The following is a 6741-nucleotide window of genomic DNA, read 5'->3' on the forward strand; positions in this document are numbered from 1 at the left end:
GTACTCCACCGTCTTCAACGTAACGCAACTCACAGTGCGCTCCTTCAAGCTCTGCCATAGCGATGTCTCTAGCAACCTGCAGCCTATGACCTTCTCACTGTAGCTCCAATTACGTCGACTGCAGCTCCCACTGTGCCGCCTCACAGAGGCCTCCACAACACAAGTACTCCAGGCACACCCACAGCCACAGGCTGCAATGGCTTATGACTACGGACGACTCCAATGAACCATCACCATCTACGCTCCTTCCAAGCTCCCACATCCAAATTTTTAACCTCCAAAGCCTCCAATCTACTCTAGCTTCAACTAACGCTGCACTATCAACAAGCATACTCTAGCCACGAGCATCTACAATGGACGATAGACAAATCAACATGGATGATGTGCCCTGCACACAGCCGCCATCTCTGCCTCCACGCCTGAGGAGATAGATAGCCCCGGCAGCCTCGCCAAAGACATCCAACCAAAGCCTCTCCATACAACAATGCTAGCAACTTGATGGACCAAGCTCCTACGACAAAACAAATGCGACGGCTCCATACCTCTCCATTGATCCATAGACTGTGCCTAAGCTCCTTCAAGCAGTAGATAGAATCTAAGCCTCCATGGTTGCCCCTCGCCAGTTCTTCTATGACAGTACAGATTGCAATCCGTCGGTGACACGATCATCGAAGAAGAAAAACTGCGCCATCGTCACTCTGCTGTGCAGACCTTCCCACACCAAGGTATCTGACCTTGGAAAATGCCACGTGGCAATGGGTTGGTCATTATCTAACTGTGGTTAAATCTTGATATGTTGGTTAGTAGAATGACACATGGCAAATAAGACCTGACTGTGGTAAGGTTAAGGTCACCCACTAAGCTAGGGTTAAGGTTAGCTAAATGCCACCTAAGCATGCACAATCAGTAGTGCCACCCAAGCACAGTCTCCTTGCCAAGCACAGTCTTGAAGGCTACATGTGAATAGTCTCTGCCACATCATCAAAAGCCCTCTTCTTCAGAAAAACTTCGATAAGCCGTAACTTCTAATCCAAGAAGAATTTGGACACGCTCCAAAAAGGAAAAGTGATCGTCTACCACCAACTAATGCACAACAACCATTTGAAAAATGGGGGATTGACTATGTGGGTCCCATATATCCAGCAGCAAAAGGAACATAGGCACGCTACATCATTGTGGCCACTGATCACTTTACAAAATGGGCTGAAGCTAAAACAGTCAGAAAGGCAGATGCCAAAAGCACAGCAAGATTCTTATACGAAAATGTGATCACCCGATTCGGATGCCCCATTGGAATTGTGTCGGATAGAGGCACACATTTTGTCAATGAGGTAATCCAAGAACTCTTGTCTGGCTTCATGGTAATCCATAGAAAAAGCACACCCTACTACCCCCAAGGGAATGGACTAGCAGAATCCACCAACAAAATAATATGCATTATCCTCACCAAGGTAGCAGAACCACAACGTTTTGATTGGGCAGAGAAACTGAATGCAGCCCTATGGGCATACAGAACCACATTCAAGGTCAGTACAAGGAACACACATTTTCAATTGGTGCACGGCCTTGAAGCTGTGGTCCCACTCGAATTTGTAATACCAAGTCTACGCATCGCAGTACAAGAATGCATGGGAGACCATGAATCCTTGAAAGAGAGGCTCTATCAGTTGGAAAAGCATACAGAGACAAGACTAGTCGCCTACCATGCCATGACAACAGAAAAACATAGAAGAAAGGCATGGTTTGATAGAAACCTTAAAGCTAAAGACATCAAGGAAGGCGACTTAGTCCTGTTATACAATGCCAAAGTACATAAGGGGAAATTGAAGTATCTAGGTCGAGGACCCTACTGAGTACGAAAGATGAATCCCATCGGAGCTATGCTGCTTGAAACATTGGATGGAGTCCAATTTAACACAACAATAAATGGGAGCCGACTGAAGCGCTACTACATCAACACGCAAGCCATCCCGACAAAAACGAAGATTTGGGAAACCAAGTCTTCCTTAGTTAGGATTAGATTGTATCACAAGCACTCACTCACATATGCACATTTTTGCACATATAGTTTGCACTAGATTGTTACACGCACACTCACTGCATATGCACGTTTTTTGCACATTAGGGATGTTTAAGTCTTAGTTTCCCTATCAAATCCCACAAATAAGCATATAGTTAGACACATCACATGCACTCACATGATTTTGCCTAGGCACATAATAGATTGCATAAAAAATAGTATCACACACTTTCATTCCATACTCTCAAGGCATGTAATGAATTCACAAGCAATACACGAAGCTATGCCAAAACTCAAGATGAATTGGCAAAAGAGTCTGCAGCCTCCGCAACGAGACCCTCGCCAAACATCACAGCTGTCTCCTATATGCAAAAATATCAAACTTGCATAGTAATTATCTACAAGCTCAATGCTACGGGTGCAATCGCATCCAACATGTATGCAAGATAGCAAGAAATGCTAGCCTCAACAACGAGACCCCCGCCAAACCTCTTCCCAAGAAGATTCGATGGCAGAGTTCGCAACCTCGGCAACGAGATCCCCTCTGACGTTCACAGTCATCTACCCCTCCTTAAGAGGAGATAAGCCTCTTGACTATAGACTACAAATTGTATGGTGCAAAAGCATTACAGCAAGAATGACTCGCATGCCACAAGCTAAACAGCCACTGGATTATGCACATGGCATTCCAACTCTGAAATCAAAATAAGCCATAACCCGAGGACGGGTAATAAAATGGATCTGGGAGTATGTTGACTCTGTGCCAACATGAACTTATGTAGAAAGAGAATGTGATACAACTTTGTATTACAACTTTGTGTTACAACTTCTACATGTAGAGAGAGAATGTGTTACAACTTTGTGATACAACTTTGTGATACAACTTTGTGTTACAACTTTGTGATACAACTTTGTGTTACAACTTTGTGTTACATGCAGAGAGAGAAGCTCTCCAACTTGTATAAATACCCCATAATGGAATGAACCCCACACTCTTTGGGCACTGTGTTGAGTCTACTTTGGTATTCCAAGCATTTGTCTCAAGTGTCCATGCTCCCTTGCACTGCACATCCAAAAGCATGTCCTAACCTTACAACTCCTCCTCCCCTCTCCTCCAACCTTGCAACCCATCCTCTCCCTCTCCTCCTCCCTCCTCCTCCTCCCTCCTCCTCCTCCTCCTCCCTCCTCCTCCTCCTTCTCTCTCCTCCTCCTCCCTCCTCCTCCTTCCTGCTCTCTCTTCTTTCCCCCATGCTCTTACACCTTCTTCCTCTCCCACTCCTATGCTCCCCTAAACCCTTTGTTCCTCAACCCTTAAACTCCATGATCTATGAGGGAGATGAGTCCTCCACCATGTACTCTACCCTGACCTTGGACCCTCCTTCTAAACCTGGACTCCTTCTAAACCCTGGACCCTCCTTCTAAACCCTGGAACCTCCTTCTAACCCTTAAACTCCTCCTAAACCCTACAACCCCCAATGAAGGTGAAAGCCTTCATTACCTCTACAAAGATGATTTACGTTCCTTTTACACATGCATGCACTTTGTTTGCTTACCACACTTAAGCCTACGTCTCTCACCAGAACACGACTCGAGGTCCTAAGCTACACATATACTACAACCGACAACCCCAATATATTTGTAGGTGACAAAAAGCCTCGGAACCTTGCAAACATAGAATACCCAGCTCTTTCTATGAAAGCAGTAAGAAAGAGCCAACATTTGGCCATAGAAATACAAACTTGGATAAATACGAAAGTTTTGTTGACAAGCAAGCACACAAGGAAATTTCCTAATCTTAAAGATCCTAAGGGTCTAAAGTCAATACTTGAAGCATGTCCAATGCCACATCCAACCAAGATTGAGTTGTTGCTCTTATAAAGAGGATGGTGCCGAGCGGACAAGCCCAAAAATTCACTTGCACCTCTTTGGCATTATGCACCCTAACATTCTTCATCTCATTGAACACTAAAGAATTGATGGAAACTATACTTGAATGTCCCACTGCAAGCTAATGCCATCTATCCTTAGCCCCTCTCAAGGATGATGAAGACAACCTATTGATGTACAAGTGAAACAAAAATGCAAGAAGCAGTTAAAATTACCCCCAACAACACTTAGTAAAATCTAACCCATTTTTTGGTTACTTGTACTGTTATCAAAGAGTCCCCAAATGGACACCCAAACGTGACACCAAGAGGCACCACTTGACATAGTGAAGGGTGATGGTATGCCTTCTTATGATAAAATTGAGCCAACCATATAGCCATTTGAGTGCCAAAAAATCAAGCATAGTGAACACCCAAGCTACCACCAAAGTTTGGTCCATGAGGACATGGCTAAAGTGAAGTCCAAGTGAGATATCGATCCAACTCACTCATGGTTAACCAAAGTAATGGAATTTTGTGAGATAAGCACATGAAAGATGGAGCTTACTCATCAAGTGTAGTCAGATTTTGTTGCCGTTGGATTTTATTCCATGACATGGCATTGAATATATGAACAAAGCTTCTTAAAGCCACCTAGTTTCTTTTCTTGATTTATATAACGTGTAGAGCTTGTTTTGCTCTTTGTTTTGAGCACTAGAACACCCCAAACGGACATCGGATGCTCAAGTTAGGGCCAAAATACTAAAAATTGTCCATATCACAGGCGGAATGGAATGAAAATCGAACTACAGTCAGAAATGGTTCTGCCACCCTTGTGACCTTTGATTCTCTTCACGACCAACTGGCTAAAGATTCCAGATCTTTCTTCTTCTTTGCAACCCAATGATGAAGGTAGAAACTGAGGAGGATCCACATTCACCCTTGAAATTAGCCACCACAATTCAACAGAAGATTTTGCAACATCCATAACTTTTTATCAAAAACTTGGATTAAGATGAAGTAAAAGATAAAATGTCGCTCTTGAAGTCATCTACAACTTTGTTGAAGAAAAAAACTCGTAATTCTGTGCCAAACTTCAGATAATAGCATCAGACTATCAAGAAGTCTTAACAAACTTTGCTCTAGGCTCGTTCCTTGCAGCTATATGGCCACAATCCACAAGGATACAGCAAGATCCGATTATTTTCCTATGCCCTTGGAGTATTTGCAGGATCGCCAAATGTGTTCAGGGTACATTTAGCCCTGAACATTTTAGAACTTCACCTTTCCAACCATTAACTTGAAGCAAGCACAAGCATATACAGTCGGATCATGGTCGGATCATAGTCGGAAGACAAAGAGCAATCCAAATATAGTTTCTCATCAAAGAACATCATTTAACATTGGAATAGAAGCAAAAGCTACATCCTTTCCCTTCAAGAACATGGTCAAATGTGCTCTAGATCAGCATAGGATCAGCCTTGAGCTTGCCAAAAGGAAATATGCAGGCCGAATACAGTCAGGCAATAGTCTGACTGCTACATATGAAGAACTGTTACAAAGAAGATCCCAAAAGGAGTTATAACTGCCCACTATGGTTCTTTGTAAAACTGCCACTCATGTATATGACTTGTGACCTTCCAACTTCCACATGACTTTGACTTAGCCTAGGTGCCTAAATACCTCTCAACACAATGACATGGTTACACTATTGCAAGAAAACCAAATGTATGTGGAGTCCTTATTTGCTATAATGTAGCAAATTTTTATTGCTTCAGGATCTTTGTGTACTTGGGTGAAGACAATTGCTATCCATGTTGACCCGGGTCCTCGCTCGAAGTGGGAGAACTGCCTCCAGCTAGTTCAGTGAATTAGGAGGGGTGACTAGGTGCCCATTGGGATTGGGAGTCTCCTTGAGGCAAAGTTCATTTGGAGCATAAGGAACTGGAGGGTTTTTGTGTCTTCAAGAGGAGGGGAATCGATTCAGAGGGAGGTGTTTGTGGGGGTTGCTATGTATTTGTAGGACTTTGGTGCGCTGCTGATCAAGATGGACGACTTGGTTGGTTTTTAACTTTAAGAATTTGGGCTTGGTCTTGCTCAATTTGTAATCTCTGCATATGTCCATAGGCCTAGGTTGTCCACCCTGGTTGAGCCAAGATTTTGACTAGGGTCTGACCCCCATTATTTGCCTTATTAATAAAAGTCGGCTATTTAAAGAAAAAGAAGCTTTTTTGTTATGGTACTATTGATGCTACAGCAACATTGACAACTCATGCTACCATTTAGATATGTTTCTAGAATTGTTTAAAAGCTTTTTTTTCATGCAATTGTTGATGCACATATTTTACCCAAGTTTTTGAGGGAATCTTTTATGAGCCCAAATCCAAAGATCGCGACTATGCACGCTCTCATCAATCCATAATTGCTTACCATCAGGAGTACGATTTGGACAAGCAAGTTGTCACGTGACAATGCATGCTCTCATGTCAATCCATATTTGAACTTAGTCAAAAGTAAGTTGGCTATTCAAAGTCAATCCATATTCACTGAGAGTCAAATTATATTCCGGGGAAGCAAGTTGGCTACTCAAAGACAATGCATCAGTACACTAAAGCCCTAATGACATGGTGAGAAAAAGATTTTGATGGGAAAAGTCTGTTTTGTTGTCGTGTTGTGGGTTTATTTGTTTGGAGCATAAGGAAGCAGAGGGTGTTTGTGTCTTCAAGAGGAGGGGAATTGATTTAGAGGGAGGTGTTAGTGGGGGTTGCTATGCATTTGTAGGACTTTGGTACGTTGCTGATGAAGACGGACGACTTGGTTGGTTTGGTCTTGCTCAATGTGTAATCTCTGCATATG

This window comes from Dipteris shenzhenensis, chromosome 27 (assembly GCF_047967505.1).
Source record: "Dipteris shenzhenensis isolate YYH24624 ecotype China chromosome 27, Dip_SZ_1.0, whole genome shotgun sequence".
Taxonomy (NCBI): domain Eukaryota; kingdom Viridiplantae; phylum Streptophyta; class Polypodiopsida; order Gleicheniales; family Dipteridaceae; genus Dipteris; species Dipteris shenzhenensis.